The sequence below is a fragment of the Protopterus annectens genome, chromosome 12.part0, assembly GCF_019279795.1.
Source record: "Protopterus annectens isolate FY-2018-M chromosome 12.part0, PAN1.0, whole genome shotgun sequence".
NCBI classification, from domain to species: Eukaryota; Metazoa; Chordata; order Ceratodontiformes; family Protopteridae; genus Protopterus; species Protopterus annectens.
In genome coordinates, this window is record NC_056746.1 from 133,200,059 (window position 1) to 133,219,481 (window position 19,423).

Consider the following 19,423-nt stretch of genomic DNA (forward strand, 5'->3'; position numbering starts at 1 on the left):
ATTATCAGGTTTAATGCTTTAATCTTTATTGCACTATACTTTGCAGTAGACAGTTATTGCAGTACAGCCCTATGTCCGCATTCATTGCATTACACAAATTTGTACAGTATGTACCTACTGGCAGTGACTGAATTACTCTATCTTGTGTATTTGACTATAGATTGCAAATTAATCTCTAGTCACCACACTCATGGCACAACCTGGCCAGCCACCCTGAATGGGCATCTAGGTTGTGAGCTCTCTCCTCTGCAGCTGTAGGGAGAGAAGCATACTCTTATGTGTACCTGTCTATCACACATTCGGATTAGGTATTCGTAAAACAATGCTAACAGTACATACATACTTGTGGGGCATTCGTGGCCCAAGCATCCTGGACCCAGGTGTACAGAAGTCTCCTCTTCCACTGCTTTAGATCATCAAAATGGTGATGGACCTGCTTACCTGTGCGGGGGATACCTGTTACACTGGTGAGATTGCATGCCAGCAGATCTAAGGCCTCTGACTTATACTCTGATCATCTCTGGTGGTGACTCTGCAGCAACTGGACATCACGGTATTTCACTGGAAGTCCAACCATGACCCTGGACTCCAGAATGCCCCACCACTGTGCCCAGAAGTGCACAACCTCTCCAACACCTGCCATAGTTCCTGCATAGTTCAAACTCCAACAGGTTATGCTATATTCCCACCTGTTGCACTCAGATAAGCCTGTTTTCCCTCCCTTGCACACCATTGGGCCATTTTTTAAAATGAGTAGCATCGCTTGGCACCTCTCAAACTGGGTTAGCTGAGCTGAGCAGTGCTTAGACTAGCAAATCCTGAGCAGTGCTTCGTGCTGCTTAGCAGTACACAAACCAGCTAAGTAGTGCTAAAACATTCCTTGTTTAAGCAGTGCTTGGCAAGGCTAAGCTATGCTTAGCAGAGCTTAGCTGAGCGCAGCAAAGCAGGATTCAAAAATAATTGGCATAATTTGTATTTGCAAAATAAATGCTTAATAATCTGTCTGTAGCTTCAAACCTTGCACTTACTGCACATAAGATTGTCACTCTAACCATTTGGTTATGTGGACCTGTAGAATTCTGCTATACTTTTACATATACCTCTCTACTATGTATAAGCACAACTGAGTACCCCGGCTCACTGCTCAAACCCACTCAGCTATGCTTAAACTTGACCTTTGCATTCATAATTAAATGTATCTGTTTTCTATTTTTAGATGTCTGGCATATGTCAATTGCTGTGCACTGCGGAAACATAAAAAAATGCATACATTGATATACTGTACTTTCACAATGCAGGCGGTGTGTTACTCATGGACACAGTAACACACTCCCTACACTGATTTAATAACCATATTACATGGCTCTCCCTCAGTAATGCCCCTTCATTAATATGCATGGCGCACTACTGAGGGGGTACTGCATACACGGCCACAGTATGCCTACATGGATTTTATTAAATCTGAGAGATAATGGTACATCAATATAGAAGGGCAGTACGGAACAGTTTGTCACAGAATATGGTAAGAATGTTGATCTTATTTGGGAAAATTAACAGCAATTAAATTTAAATAAATACTTTAAATAAAACTTAAATCATGTTTTTAATAGAAAACGCAAGAGCATTCGAAATTAAGTCATTTAGAATGGTTTACTGACATAATGTTGAATGCCAGAATGTCTAATAGTCATTTGGTTGAAAAATAACATCTCAACCCAAAACATTGAATTATCAAAATGTCTACAATCATTGCATTGAAAAATCAATGAGATCAATTCTACTATTTTGCAGGGGGGCTATGCCCTCCTGCACCCCCCAAATGCCCCTACTTAAATATATCAACTCCAAGATCGCACTACAGTGCAGAAATGGGCAAATTCACTAATTTCGACATTGTGTGTTTGGACTAATTTTATTTCAACATTTTGATCATTCAATATAGTGTGTTCAACTAATTCAGTTTCAACCATTTAGCATTCAACATTATGTCAGCCAACCATTTAAAGTTTATACAATATTGTGCAAATAAAAACTCGAATGTCACCTTGCCATATAGGAACTGTAAATCTTTGGATTGTAATTTTTTTATCTGTAGACTCAATGTTGACAAATTTCAGCACTTTGAGAAGACTAAAAAAATATGATTGTAACACAAGCACATAGGTACATTTAGACAAATGTGAAGTATGAAAACATCATGCACTATGTGTTGTAGTCAACAGACTTAGGAATGGTTTATATGATACCGACAACAAATAGCTATCATAATCTACATTCATAGTTAACTGTTTATAAAAATTCAAACACTTAATTAAACATTGTTATAAATCTATGATATCTATGATCCTAGACAATTCTGGAGAGTTGCTTTTATAATTCTAATCTGTCAGTTTAGATGAGCAAAGGCAGCAGCACTTGATAGATGTAGACTAGAGATCTAAGGATGGACAAGGATGGTTTTGATGACTTAGTCATCAAACCGGGAACTACGTATTTCATATTTAGAGTTGTATATAGTTCCAAATTTATGTTAGTCACTTTTAGTATAAGTTATGCATCCATTACACAATGTATAGTATTCAAATGTATCTTTAAAAATGTATTCTTATAACTGTATATCACTAAATGTAAATGGTCTTAATAACCATATAAACAGAGGAAGTTTAATCAAATATTTAAAATCAAATAAAGCAGATATTGCCTTGTTATAAGAAATGCATTCAGTAGAAAAAGACTTGGATAGAATGTCCTTTAATGGTTACTCAATACTTGTGGAATCGCATTAGCAGACCAAGAGAAGAAGTACTATGATATTATGGAATAAGACTTTACCAGTACCTAAAATAATTGATTCATATTCAGATAAAAATGGAATGCTAAGCCTAGTAATTTTAGATATAAACAAAAAACATATCACATTGGCTAATACATACTGGATAACTGGTACTGGTGCTAAAACAGTGAGTAAATACCTTGAATTAATTTCAGTTATGTCCAAAGGTGATATGACAGATGATTTCAATTGTATTCTCTCCTAAAATGACACTACTAAAAGTGGAAACTTTACAATGTTGACTTCAGCTAAAAAATTAAATAATTTCATTACTTTTTCAAATTTGCAAGATATTTATGAAATTAAAGAATTGAGATTCCTAAAATATAGGCACTACTCATATATATTCAATATGCAAACAACTATTGACAAAGTATTTGTTACTGACAGCCTACTTTCAAAAACACAAGAGGTCTTAATCAGCTCTTGTTCATTGTCCCATCACAATGCTATTTTCTTTAAAGTTAATATTAAACCAAGGGATTTAATTTTTTGCCAGAGAATACCAGCCTATATCATCAAAATAAATGGTTTTAAAGATTGGTTTTCAAAAGAATTTTAATTATTCCTTGACTTTAATGATAATAAAATGACCTCTAAAGTCATTATATGGGACACATTAAAATCATACTTATTTGGTAAAATCAAAAACGGATACTTAAACAAAAGAAAGTAATGGGAAAAAGAACTATTAAAAATACAATTAAAAATTGGTTCACTAAAAAGTGACCTGAATACAAAGGACATAAGCACACATTGGGAGCTGAAACAACTAAATTTTGCATATGTCAAAATGTTGAACCATAAAGTTGCAATACACTTAGAGAGACTTAAATTACAATCATATTCAATTAATCCTAAAAATATGCATATATTAGCAATCAAATCAAAAGGTTTAATGAATGCTAAGCACATAAAAGAGATTGCAGATAATTCTAAGAACAAACCTAAATGTGTGACAGGTCTAAAAGAAATTTTAGAGATATTTAGGACACACCATGAAACAATCAACAAAATGAATATAAGGGTAAGTAGTGATGTTTCAAGAGATAAATTATTAAAAGAGAACATAAACTAAAAATTAACAAAAGAACAAAATGCTAAATTATTCAAATCAATATCAATAAAGGAACTAAAGGAACACATTCAAAGTCTCAAAAATAACAAACCTCTAGGACTAGATGGATTAATACCAGAAATATATAAACTAGTTCCTGATAATACTTTTAAAATATTAGCAGAAGCATTTGAAGAATTCAGAAAGAATGTAAGCAAATTTCCTTCATGGAAATATGCCATGATATCCCTAATTCTAAAACATGACAAAGATCCTAAATTAGTTTTTTTCTTATCATCTCATCTCTCTATTGAATGTAGATTACAACATTTTCACATCAGTTCTTGTGAAGAACCTAAACTAATTGATGTCAAACTTAATAGCAGATGATCAGACAGGTTTCATTGTAAACAGGAACGTTCAAGATAATGTTATTAAACTCATTTCTTTAATAGAGTATGCAAATAGAAAGAAATAAAAGCTGTCAGTTATTAGTTTAGACCTAGACAAAGCATTGGATTCCATAAGTTGGTCGTATTTATTCAATGTGCTTGAAGAATATAATTTCTCCCCTGATTTTATAGAATTATTAAATAGGTTATAAAAAATTCAATATCATATATCAAAATTGGTGCATTTTTATCAGGTCCATTTAAAATATTAAAGGGTACAAAACAAGGCTACCCATTGTCACCCTTATTATTTGCCCTACCTATAGAACCTTTTGCTAATTACAAAAGAACAAACCCCAATATAAGTAGTTTCTCTATTAATTCAAATTATTGTTCCAAAATTCAGCTTTTTTCCAACGATATGTTGCTAACAATTTGTAATCTAGATTCCTCTATTGGTCATATTATAACTCCTTGCAAGTTTTTGAAGAGATCTCATGCTTGAAATTTAATCATAACAAAATTGAAACCTTATTAATAAATAAAAAAAACTAAGTACTGTTTTAGAAAAACATGACAAATTCAACTGGAAAAATCATCATCTTCTTTCGGCTGTTCCCATTAGGGGTCACCACAGCAGATCACCTGTTTCCATTTCTTCCTGTCCTCTGCATCTTGCTCTGTCACACCAACCACCTGCATGTCCTCTCTCACCACATCCATAAACCTTATCTTAGGCCTTCCTCTTTTCCTGTTATCTGGTAGCTTCATCCTTAGCATCTTTTTCCCAATATACTCAGCATCCCTCCTCAGCACATGTCCAAACCAATATAATCGTGCCTCTCTGGCTTTGTCTCCAAACCTTCCAACCTGGGTTGACTCTCTAATATACTTATTCCTAATCCTGTCCACCCTCATCACATCCAGTGCACATCTTAACATCTTTAATTCTGCCACATCCAGCTCAAACTCCTGCCTTTTTGTCAATGCCACTGTCTCCAACCCATATAACATAGCTGGTCTCACTACCCTCTTGTAGACCTTCCCTTTCACTCTTACAGGTACTCGTCTGTCACAAATCACTCCTGACACTCTTCTCCACCCACTCCATACTGCCTGTACTCTCTTCTTCACCTCTCTTCCACACTCAGTGTTACTCTGACCTATTGACCCCAAGTATTTAAACTCATCCACCTTCGCCACCTCTACTCCTTGCATCCTCACCATTCCTCTATCCTCCCGCTCATTCACACACATATATTCTGCCTTAGTCCTGCTGACTTTCATTCCTCTAAGCTCTAGAGCATATCTCCATCTCTCCAGGGTCTCCTCCACCTGTTCCCTACTCTCACTACAGATCACAATGTCATCTGCAAACATCATAGTTCATGGGGACTCCTGTCTGATGTTGTCTGTCAACCTGTCCAGCATCATTACAAATAAGAAAGGGCTCAGAGCTGATCCTTGATGTAACCTCACCTCCACCTTAAACAAATCTATCACTCTCACCGCAGACCTCACCGCTGTCACACTACCCTTCTACATATCCTGTACCACTCTTACATACTTCTCTGACACTCCTGACTTCCTCATACAATACCACAACTCCTCTCTAGGCACCCTGTCATATGCTTTCTCTAAGTCTACAAAAATACAATGCAACTCCTTCTGACATTCTCTGTACTTCTCCATCAACACTCTCAGAGCAAACATCACATCTGTAGTGCTCTTTCCCGGCATGAAACCATACTGCTGATCACTAATCATCATGTCCCTTCTTAACCTTGCTTCCAGTACTCCTTTCCATAACTTCATGCTGTGACTGATCAATTTAATCCCTCTGTAGTTACAGCTCTGCACATCATGCGTATTCTTAAAAATCGGTACCAAAACACTTTTTCTCCATTCCTCAGGCATCCTCTCACTTTCCAAGATTTCATTAAACAATCTGGTTAAAAACTCCACTGCCATTTCACCTAAACACCTCTATGCTTCCACAGGTATGTAATCTGGGCCAACAGCCTTTCCATTCTTCATTCTATTCATAGCTATCCTTACTTCCTCCTTATTAATCCATTGTACTTCATGATTCACTATCCCTACATCATCCAACCTTCTCTCCCTCTCATTCTCTTCATTCATCAACCCCTCAAAGTACTCTTTCCATCTGCTCAACACACTCTCCTTGCTTGTGAGTATGTTTCCCTCATTATGCTTTATCATCTTTACCTGAAAACTGGGCAAATGATAAACTCAAATATTTAGATGTGTTCATAAAATCTAATTGGAATGATTCCATAAAAACAAATGATAAAAATGCAATGGATACTATCAAAGGATATTTGAACAATTGGAATAAAATGCTTTTCTCTATGGAAGAAAGATTATCTTTGATAATTATACTGCCAAAAATCTTATTTTTTTACAAACCCCAATTGCCTCTCCTTCTAAAAACTAATAAAACAACTAAATTCCTTTTGGCTAAAATTTTTATGGTATCCTCAAAAAACAAGAATAGTTTACACATGGCACTACAAAAGTTGGGATGATGGTGGAATAGCATTTCCAAATTTTGAGTATATGCAGCATCTGTCCTCCTCAATATAATGAGGCAATGGTTAAACCCTAATTACATTTCTAATTGGAAAAACATGCATAAAGCTATTTAGTTTCCAACATTAATACAGGAATAGATAATGATCTTTTCTCAGAAACTAACAAAATATGTTTTATTGTAAAAGATTTAATTTATAAAATTAATAACAATATATATATATATATATATATATATATATATATATATATATATATATATATATATATATATATACTCCTGTCATTAATCATATATTGAATGTTGTTGTTGTTGTTTCTTTTGGCTTTTCCCGGTTAGGGGTCGCAACAGTGGAACTCCGGTTTGCTAATGATTGGCAGTAGATTTTTACATGCCGAGTTGCAAGCCCTGATGCACAACCTTCAACGAAGGTACACCCATTCATGCATGTCTCCACACAGAAGACGCTCTAGCTGAGAATCGAACAGGACAACGTCTTACTGTGAGGCGACAACGCTACATGTATAACTTTAAAAATTAATGAATAATAACTATAGTATAACAACTCTTATATTTTTAATGTTTCATATCACTTTCACGAAACTATGTCTAGATTCTTTCAATATGGAAAAAATAAAAGACATGGAAGAGAATGGGTTAGAATTTTGCCACCAATTCCAAAACAATAATACTATACATGAGTCAAAGGGTCTATATTAGATCAGTGAATGCTTAAAAAAAGCAAACAGTGATTAATCAACATTATGTAAGCAAAAGCTTACAATGTCGAATTGTCAGAACAGTAATTTTTTTCCAAGAGGAAAAAAAAATCGCTGCACCAACAAAAAAAATAATAATAAAAAACAGTTTCAAACATTACATTAAGTGGGGAGCTTCACTCCCACACCCCCTCTACTTAAATATACCAACTCTAAGACCACACTACAGTGCCAAAAACAGCAAAGTACTTAAGCGGCCATGCAAATTCTTTCCCAGGGAAAGAATTCACTTAACAGCCGCTGCGATATTTTGCATTTTCAGCCTTTTATGTTCGACCAAGATGCATTCAAAAGAATGCATCTTAGATCTTGTAATATAGACCCTGAGTCATATTTCCTTATAGCCGGATATAACATAAATCATAATAACTGGCTAAATATACAAACATTTAGATAATACATTGTCAATAAGTTTAAAGTATGTCAAATTTCAAACACAAGACTTCTTCCTAAAACATTAACCTTTTTTTTCTGGAATAAACCCTTTGAAAAATAATAATGGCATTTCGTTATCAAAGATCTATAAAACCCTAAGGGCTGAACTCCACGTCTCAGATGATTCCTTATGAAATTATACAAGAAAAGTAAATAAATCCAGTTTTTCAGAGAGTGAGAAAGCATTAATATTTAAGTCAATCAACAATTCTACAACTTCCCCCCTTATGGAAAATCTTTACATGGAAATTTATACATAGGAGATTTTTTTACTCACACATAAAATTGCCTTAATATCAAAAAATGATACCACTAAATGTTGGAGATGTGATGAAATATTAGATAAAGACTGGGTACATATGTTCCTTGAATGTAAAATGGCCACCCCATTCTAATCAGAGTTTAGAAGCTTCACAAAAGCATTGTGGTTGGACAGACATGAAATATCAGTTTGTTGTTGCTGCTGTTTAATGCACCAATACAAGCTTATATCCCAAGGACACAAGTGCATCTTTCTGGTCGCTTCTTGCAATTGCAACAAAAATTATCACATTAAATTGGATATATAAAAAAATTCTCTCATTTACAGATTTTTATTCACTATCTAAAATTATATGTAATCGGGAATTACAAACTGCTTTTTCAAGAACTTCAAATGTGACAAGCAATTGCCTTGGTTAGAACTTAAAAAACATCTAGATAAAATGTAATTATAACTATGAAATTGCATCTGTTATGGACATTGTATATAGTTTTTGTTTATTCATGTTTAAATGTTTAATATATATATTGAAGTGTTTTTTGTTTTGGTCATGAAAGATCAATGAAAAATTATTCTGAAAAAAGGTCATATGCAAAAATTCAGGATTTGTGCTGTCAAACATCCATATTTTTATAATATTCTTAGCAAACCTGTGCATGTATGTAAGCCATAGACAGGATATGAATTCCACAAGGACTGTGACTTATTCCATGCTCTTGATCTATCCCAATATTGTATTACACATTATTTACAGGGCATCATTGCCATGAGAGTCAACATCATCATGGCTAGTCTCTGCCCCATATGATGAAATGTGTCTGTACTAAATATGTAGGTAAATACCTGAAAAACAAACAAGCTAAATGAAAGCTTAAAGAAATAACTAAAGAGTCCCATGCAAGTTGACTTTAGCAATTCATAGTTGCTAGCATTATGTCAAGTGAATTATTGGCTCTACAGACTGAGCAATGTGTATCTTTGCCTCATTCGTTTTATATATCCAGCATACACTTTGTTTTTATCCTACAGTATGACATGTCATAAAAGTTAAGGTGCTAAAAAATTATAGTAATATTTTTTTTTAATTAAAACATTCATTTATATTTTTACTTCTTGTGTTAACCACTGCATTATTCTAGAGAAAGTTTTTGTTGTCAAAGTTTTCACTTTCAGACACAGTCAGTAACTGCACCTCTACTTAATACTCCTCTTCTGCGTCTCATAAGCCAATATGGCATATCCTATGGGGCAGCTGAATTCTGTCAAGTACTAACTGGTAGAGCCAGTGTCTGTGTCTCTATATGTTCATAAAACTAATTTCATAGTTATATTTATTTATTTCTACCATTTGTAACTGGCTCTGCAATGACATGTTATAAAAGAGACTCGGGGGGGGGGTCCTTTGACAGAATACAGGGAATAAGGATGCAAGATGCAATATATTTTATGTGTACAAAAAGTATCATAGTTCATGATGCGGCTGTAGAATTTCTAAGGACTACTGTGACCTTACCAATATCAGAAATGATACTGATAATATGGAAAGGATATATGTTGAGTCAGAGAGTTGAAAGTTATTATATGTAAGTTGGAAGGGGGGTGCAGGTCAGTCATAAATGAGGTATATAAGTGTAAAAATACCTGCAAAAATAATTTAAAGGCTGTCATTTGTTTATGTCATGATTTATTTTTTGAAATTGCTAGTGTTTCTAAGATCATTTTTTCCAACTTTTAAGAGGGTGCTTGGATAACACCCCTCAGGCTTTGCTACAGGAATTAGTACTGTAATTGCTTGTTAGCATTTATTTGTGTATTTATTTATTTATTTATTTATTCATAATGTTTAATCAGGGAATATCAAATCAGTATACAATATACAGGTGAACTTTCCAGTTTGATCACTGCTTATAGTTACAGTTTTGGTCACAGCAAAGTCGCAGCACCTTCTTGAGTAAACAGACAATGCTGAAAGGATTACAGCAGTCAGCTTGGTACACATATACCTGGGGACTAGTATAATTCTATATAAAAAAGCTCCAGCAGTCTATCCTGAAAATAGGTCACAGTCCTAGTGTGACTAAGCCATTTAAGAAACTTAAGCAAATGTATTAAAAATCATGCATGCTTTATCATTGTTTACAAACACTATGTTATAGGGTTTAATTCAGTCACTGGCAGCAATGACTTATTAATAGAAGAAAAATAAGTGAACTTAATTAAAAAAAAGAAAGAAAGGCTCTTAACTAGTGTTAGGCATTTCTCCATGATCTGTACTCCTTAAAATTCACATATATAGTCAAAGCAAAGATATCATACTAAAGTACAGAAGAACATGCTGTACAGAATCAGTTTGTAAACGGAGAACCACAACAGGTGGAAACATGAGGCAGAATCACTTCTTTTTCCACTTTATTTAGCACTTTCATCATCACAGAGCAGGACTTCACCAGAATAAATTACAATCCAAAAACTCACTGGAGAGTGTGAGTTTTTGGCTTGTATTTTATTCTGATGAAGTCCTGCTCTGTGAGGATGAACCCGCTAAATATAGTGGAAAAATAAGTGAGTTTGCCTCATGTTTCCACCTGTTGTGGTTCTCAGTTTGTCTGTTCTTTTGTGTTATTCAGTTTGTAAACTGGTTTACCATAAAAATGTTGAAACGCATCCCTGCGAATGTTCGGAATGCCAAATATAAATGTCGAATTTTGAAATAAATATTCCACCAGAATGTCAAACATGGTAAAATTTGAGTTTGACATTCACTGTTTCCAGGAGTTTTGTGCAAAAACCCATTTGCCATCCAGGATGTAGGAATAGAGTTTTGGCATTGCAGATTTGGTAAAACAATTTCTGACATTACGTTACCTTGAAATCAGACTTTCACACATGTCAGTTGAACAGATGCATTTCAGCATTTTGATGGTAAACCTTGTAAATTTTGGGTAATCAAGTGACTGGATTGCTATTACTGCAGTTCAGCATGGAGGCAGGGGGGATGGGTACTGCATTCCCGAGTGACATATTAAACTGAGTTTCCATCTGTTTGAGTTGGTGGTAGCTCAGGTATATGTAAAACACAAATGTCACCAACTGAAAAGAGTAGATGAAGCTCCCTGATGCCCTAGCAAAATTTCCCCTCCAATAATATAAATACTACCTTAGGTCTTCCCTAAAAAGATGCCACTAGCCTAGTGGGACTAACCTGGTCAAAAAAGGGTAAACAGTTGTCAAATATGTACAGAATTACTGTGTTGTCAGGGCAAAGTATTCAGAAGAGGATGATAGATGTATGTATTGGGGATAATGTTTGATGGAGCAGACCAGTAGGTTAGCGTAGATGGGCAACAGAGTTTTTGGTTAAGGACTCTAATTAAATTCATTTATTCTAAATGGTCCAAGTGAGATATGGTTGAGTATAAGCACTACACTGATAGTACAATTTATATTTTCAGTATTTAAGTTGAGAGACATTAAGTGCCTTGCAGGTTCAGTTACTGTACGGATGGAAATGTGATGGTTTCTATATTAAAGGGATACTTTGTGATTTTGGACTCATCAAAACCTTATCAATATATTTTTTTAACCCAGTTCTGTAAAGAAACTTATTTAAACACAGTGCAGAAGCATTTTCTATTTTTTTCTTTGTATTCCCCTTCCTAGCCTTTTCTGGACTAGGAGAAAACACTGTTTTTATTTATTTTGTGTGCACTCTCTCATCCTTTTTAAGACAAAGGGAACACAATTCTGGATGTTCTGGTGTCTTAGTGATTGATTGTTTGCTAACCTATGAAGGATAGCCCTCAAGTTAAAATGGCATGCCCTTGCAAGTGGACTCAAATGATTCTGTGATCCCATGAGTTCATGTGCATGGCTACTGAGCCTTGCTATTTGCAAGTTTGTGCCTTGAAATAAATGTCTTTGCTAGATTTGTTTCTTTATACTTTTACTTCTGTAGTTTGATTAGTTGTGGTCCTTTGCTTTCTGTAAAAGAACATTTGTCATTTACTGATTCTGTATTGTCCACCTACATTATTTAGAAATGTAAAATTATTTGTTTAATGTTCTGATAAAATTGAAGTTTTCTTTATTTTTATTTTAGTTATACTTATTCAACAGTAGTTTTGGTTACCTGAAGTTTAGAATACTTAAATAACCAATAGTAATTAACCAGTTGCTCTTAAAGTATTAGGTTAATTAGTGCCCAGGACAACATTACTTCAATACCAAGATGTACATTTTCAGTTATTAAGCCTCTGGGGTTGATCTATATAGTGTCTGGAATTGTATTGTTTTGCTGTTTGCTGCCTGATCATTGGGTTAAACAATGCATGTATATATTACTTGTTTATGGTTATTAATCTATTGGGCTATTTATATATTACTTGTTTATGGTTATTGATCTGCTGGGCTATTTATATATTACTTGTTTATGGTTATTGATCTGCTGGGCTATTTATATATTACTTGTTTATGGTTATTAATCTATTGGGCTATTTATATATTACTTGTTTATGGTTATTAATCTATTGGGCTATTTATATATTACTTGTTTATGGTTATTAATCCCTTGGGCTATTTATATATTACTTGTTTATGGTTATTAATCTCTTGGGCTATTTATGTATTACTTGTTTATGGTTATTAATCTGCTGGCCTATTTATATATTACTTGTTTATGGTTATTGATCTCTTGGGCTATTTATATATTACTTGCTTATGGTTATTAATCTGTTGGGCTAATTTCTTTACTCAACACTACAACAAAATCAAAGAATTAATTGTGTTTTTTTTAACTTAAATCTAATAAAAATAAAACATAACTCAAATAACACAGACCTAATTACATTCTGAATGTTTGCCGTTATAATACGCAAAGGCATGGTAATACGTTCAGTGACCTTACATGCATTATGAATGCTGAAGAACTTTCTTCTAATACATTTTGCATTCAGTGTCACAGCCTAATTATGATCCAACTAACCTGAGATTGACTAGCAACTTAGTTGCCATAGAAGCTGTGAAGGCTGGTGGGAAGGAGTGTTTTTCTTTTTTCTTTTTTCCATCTCTCCCACTCTGGGATGGAGGGTTGGGCATCACCCCACGGTCCATGATTAGACAATTCCCTAGTGATGGGGATGGTGCTTAAATCATGAAAAAGATGGCTGTTAGCATTTTGGCATTGAGGGAAGGATCAGAACTGATATCACATGTGTTGATATGTAGGATGTGAGTAGCTTCACCCAGTTAGGCAATTAAAAAAAAAATCCTCAACTATGCAGGACTGCATATGCGATGCGACTGACTAAGTTTTTCCACCCCACCTTTCCTTCTTGACCTGCCACAGGTGCAGTCCCTGTCCTGGAGAATAATATGATGAACATGAAGGTGTAAGGCTTAGGAGTAGCTATAGGAGTAGCCATAGATAACATGTGATGGTGCATTGGAGGGCTTGCCAACAGGGCAGAAAATATCATAATAATAATAATAATAATAATACTACTACTACTAATAATAATAATAATAATAATCATCATCATCATTATCATCATAATAATGAATTTGACAGGCAATGCATGGCTGTAAGTACTGGGCATTAAATATCCTTGCAACCTAAAAATAAAGCACTTCTTCTAACTATGGAAGACTGGATCAAAATAACAAAAATAAACATGTACTGCCTTTGGGAAAGGAATTTATATACTGTGAAAAGTTATGAAAAATTATTATATTTCTCATACATTCAGTCTCATATACCCACAATTACTTTATAACCTAGCATACTTTTTAACTTTTGTGATTATTAAAATTTCTGAATGTTGTTTTCTGTTTTAACATTGCTCTGCCCATATTAATATTAATATATATGGATGGTAAAGTCAAAGGTGTTCATGGCTGCATGAAATATTACATTAATTGTGCCTGTGTGATTCACTTTAACTAGGTATGTAGGATGTATTTTCTGTACATATATTATTACATAAACTACGAAAGGTTTCTTTCATTTTGGCCATCTTCTCTGAGTCTTCAATACTAGCAGTTCAATTTTTTATGCTAAGAGGAAGAGTTTCTTTATAACGCATTTGAGCATGCTTCCCTTTTACAGATCTTGAAAGGTCCACCCTTCTACTTAAAAAGTGCAAATATGCAAGCATACATAATCTTACAGGGCATAATAATTAAGTGTGAGCTAATTCACAAAAATAAAATTAAATGTTTCTAAACAATCTATTTTTTGATACTGTCAAATCTACTATATGCAAAAAAAAAAAAAAAACACTGTTAATGCACCTTAAACTTTATTTCTTCTAAGTTACAGATCTGATCACAGCTTTGGACAGTCCTATGCTGCTAGGAAGGAGAACAAAAAAATTATCTCAGACAACATAGCAGTTTGCATTGCTCCCTCAGAACCTTGATTCTCCTGTTTGATTTGGCTGAAATGTTTTCTGTGTAGTGTCTACATATCCTTCCCAAGTCAATGCATTTTTTTCTCCCTGTTTCTTCCTAACCCCCCAAAGCCATGTCACAGGTAAATTGATGAGGTTCTACATTTATGAAAGTGTGCATGGCTTATGTTAGTATGTGTGTGTGTTTGTGTGTGTGTGGGGTGGGGGGGTGGGGGTTTGCATATACCTTTTTTGTCCTGTGATAGACTGGTGCCATGTTCAGGATAGCTAAGTGCCAGAACAGGCTCTGTGAAAGAAACATGTATACTGAGCTGCAGGGGTTGCAAACATTCTTTTTAATAAACAATCTAGTTTCTTTATTTTATAATATTTGCCCAAAGAAAGATGCACATGTAATCAGTAGTAAACAAATGGAATAGAGTTTGCTACATTGTGGCTTTTACATAGCTGTCTCAGTAGCTTAACAGATAGTGCACTTATCTTTGGTACTGAAAGATCAGAAGAATGTGGGTTCTATTACCACATCAGGCTGGTAGATTAGTTTCCACTACTGACACTGCAGTGCAGCTTAAGGGGTGTGTTGTCCTTTGGATTAGAAAGCCTCCCATCTACCTGCATTGGTGGCAACTCCATGGGGTGTAAAAGATCCAGTGGTGCTTATCAAAAAACAGAAGGAGAAGTTCTCTGATGCCCTAACCAGATGTATGAATCCCACTTTGGGTATCCCCAGAGAAGATGTTATTGGCCTTGTGAGACTAAGTTCATTAACAAAGTATAAATAAAATCTGCCAGCTAAATAGAAATGAGAAAAATGTGAAGCCTGTTTAAAGCTTTTAAGGACATAATGTTGCGGAATTCAGGGTTGTTGTCATTCATTACAATATGCTAAAAATTCAGTTTCTTGATCAGAAAATCACTGGTATAGATTAACATTTTGCATTCGATCATATTAAAATTCCATTCCCTGGAAATTATAAAACATAACCAATATGTTATTGGATGAAATAATAACTGCCAAAATGCTAAATAACTGCTTGATATGTTGGGTGGCAATGGGAGACCTACAAATGTGTGTGTTTTTTTAAGTTTAATGTTAAACATACATTAAGTATCACACCGGTAGAGGGGCATCATCTGTAGGCGAAGACAGGGTGTCTTGTGTTAGTAAGTGGAAAGCTCAGCATGAACTGATATAACAAAAACCTGACAAAAATGCAACAGGCTGTTTTCTTCAAATTTAAATCTAAAAGCAGAGGTAATGATAAATATGTATACGTTATGATTATTTGGAGTATTGTTACATTCGATTTGTTTAACCAGCAAACCTGTATTAATAATTAATTATTGCATTATATACCATTTAAAAACTTTGTGAATCAATTAACTGAAAAATGACTAACGCAGATATATCAAACTTGTTACCAGCAAAAGACAGCTGTAGAGAACTCCCACTCAAGCACTCAATAAATAAACATTCAGAATTTGATTTTCTTAGAATTTTTTACTACAGCTTTAGATTATTTCCTGTTGTGATTATACCCAATAAGAAGCTTTCACACTTATTGACTTCATAACCTTAACATTATAGTCCTTCTGAATACTTTCTTCCCACAGGAGAGGGGAGTGGGGAGGGGTATCTTATCTCTGTTCTACTTTTATCCATCATTATGCTAAATTACCATGTAACACCTGTTTTTGCCTGACAAGTTATCTGTAACTGAAGTTTAATGTTCTGCAACTGAAGATTTAATGTACCATTTATTCATGTGTTTTATGTGGAGCTTTCTTTAACTCCATAACTATTTAGGGAAGATTATAAATAATGCAGAATTATGTTTCTATAGATTAGTTAAAAAGGCAAAACAAAACAGGAAACACTTTACTGCTCTTATATTTTATAAGTCATGTTACTATTATTGCAATGAAAGATCCTGATGCTGACAGGGTAGAGGCTTCTTTGGCTCAGTAGTTAAAGCCAACTAGGTCCAAGACTCTTGCAAACACTACAGAAGATCTGTCATAAGCTGAACTTGCCTCTCTACTCCTTGCTAAATCACATCCCCTGGCAAGTCTAGAAGCTCACAAGTTTAATGGCTTACCAGACTGCTCTGCATGAAAGAAACAATCATAGTCGCCATCATGTAGGTCTTCAGAACCAGCAGTCACTCAAATAATAATGTCAGGGACCTTAATTGATATCTACAAATAAATCATGTCCAGTGTCAGGATAACGTCATAGCCCAATACATTCTCCACCTTTGGATTAAATTATACAACATGTCAAACAAAGCAGTAAAGCAGTAGTCTATTCACAATCAAAATAACCTCCAATAATTGGATAAATAGCCATAAATCCTCCTCAGGATTATTCTGTATGGCCCCTTGGACAAAGGAGGAAAGCACTATTGAATTCTATTATCCATTGCCGGATTGTTGTTTATCTTGATGATCAGTTTCCTTAGCATCCACTTATGATTTTGTAGTACAGAACTATATACCTGCATTATACACCATGATATTTAAAGACCCTAGCACACAAAAACATAGTAGCACAATGAAAGTGGAAAGGGTAAATTCTAAATCGCTGTATGACAAAGTTGTGCTACGATAACAAGAGAAATAAAGGAAAATCTAAAGAAGGCATAAAAGAAAGACCAAATTGACAAAATGGTTCATTAGATACATGGAAAAATAAGATCAAGACAGAACTGCAAGAACTGGTGAATGAGGAGAAAGATTGGAAAAATGCAGAGAAAAAAAATCCCTTTTGAGTTCATTGCATCCAGCGGTCATCAGTCTAATTTAATAATACATTTGCCCATTCATAAGAAGCCCCATGTAGTCACAGCATGATGGAACAGTGAGTTCCCTAATTAACGAATAACAGGTGGAATGGAAGGCATCAGTTATGAAGATACTCTGGAGCCTTCAGTAAGAAACCAGTACAAAAGTTCAGTTGCAGTTGCCCAGTAAGGGAAGGGACAGGAAACTGTGGCAACTCTGATGCAGTCAATGTTGTGGAATCATAGGCCAGTCAGTTCCCATACAAAAGAACATCAGATGATGCACAATACAACTGAAGAGAAAAAGCCACAGGAAGATGAGCTGGAACTTTCTGTAGAATGCCCACAGGAAACAGAGAATAAAGAATGTGCCTTCAGTTTAGAAGAAAAAGATCTATGGGAAGTGTTGCTTGATTTAATAGAGAAGGACAGACATATTAAGATCAATGAAAGAAACAGATTACAGAAAATCAATAAGACCCAAAAATGTTAGAAGTTTGATAAAACAAATGAACACAACAATCAATGCTATTAACAGAAATTTTTGTGATATAACAGATGTAAACAGGATAATATTACTGCGTAGCTAAATTAATAACAGAGTAAGTCTTACCACAAACATACAGGACAATAAGAGAAAGGATATGGTGAAATCAAATGTCATCACAAAAGTATTGAATAAACAAAACTATGACATCATTAAGACAAGAAGTGTCACTGCTATAAGAGTATAGAAGAAGAAAAAGATCAACAAATTATCTTAGAAAGATAGACATGGTAAAAGCAACATGCAGTATTAGAACAGGTCAGGATCTACCATGCACTATTGCAAATAAACTAAAGATATCAGCACAGACAGAAAAATGTAGAAGATATGCAGACAAATAAAACAGGAAAATCACTAAATATGCAGTTCAGTGATGACTAAAAAGAGTATTATAGAGAACTGAAAACCAAGGCAAAATGAATAGAATCACCAGCAAAAAATAAGAAATAGACAAATTTTGGAGAAATATCTATGAAGATTTTGTGGAACATTAAAAAAATGCTCAATGGATGGAAGACGTAAGAGAAACAGTAAGAAGTTCAAATGTACAGGATATGAATGGGATGAAATAACAGCCAGCGAAACTGAAAAAAAAAAATTAAAAAGGCTCCTAAATGGCAAATTTCAGGCCTAGATGCAGTACCTAACTTCTGGAAAAAAGTATTAACATCATTACATTAAGATTTAGCCCTGAGTAAGAACTACTTATATGCACATCCCAAAAAGATGCCGACCTGGTAAACAACAGAAGAAATGATACTCCTCCTTAAGAGTCAACCTGAAAGTAATCCTGAGGACTATAGATTAATAACATGTCTTCCAATGATGCATAAACTATATTCTGATCCAATACTAACAGAGTTTATTATCATTTAGAAGAAAACTCAATTGTCACAACAGAACAAAATTATAACAAAAGAAAGTTATATGGAACAAAGGATCATTTTTGTTAAGTAACATCATAATGGAGAATTGTAAAAAGGGGATGAATCTAAGTATGGTATTGATAGATTACAAAATAAAATTCAACATCATCCCACATTTATGGATAAAGGAATGCTTACAGATGTATAAGATGTACCTTACATTGATCAATTGCATTACATCGAAGAGATAATATAAGGAGAGTGATCTGATAGGAAGGTAAGAAAACGTAAAAGGCAAAATATAGTTGCAAGTACAGAAATGTCCTAGAACAACCTCATGTCAATTAGGATCTGATGATGGAATGGTTAAGGAGAGGAAAATTTAAACCAAAAGATGAAAGGTTAATATTGGTGGGCTAGGATAGTGGACTACATACACATTGGTTTTCAAAGTCCATTGAGTATTTTAATTAGCTGATTCAGATATATATATATATATTTATATATA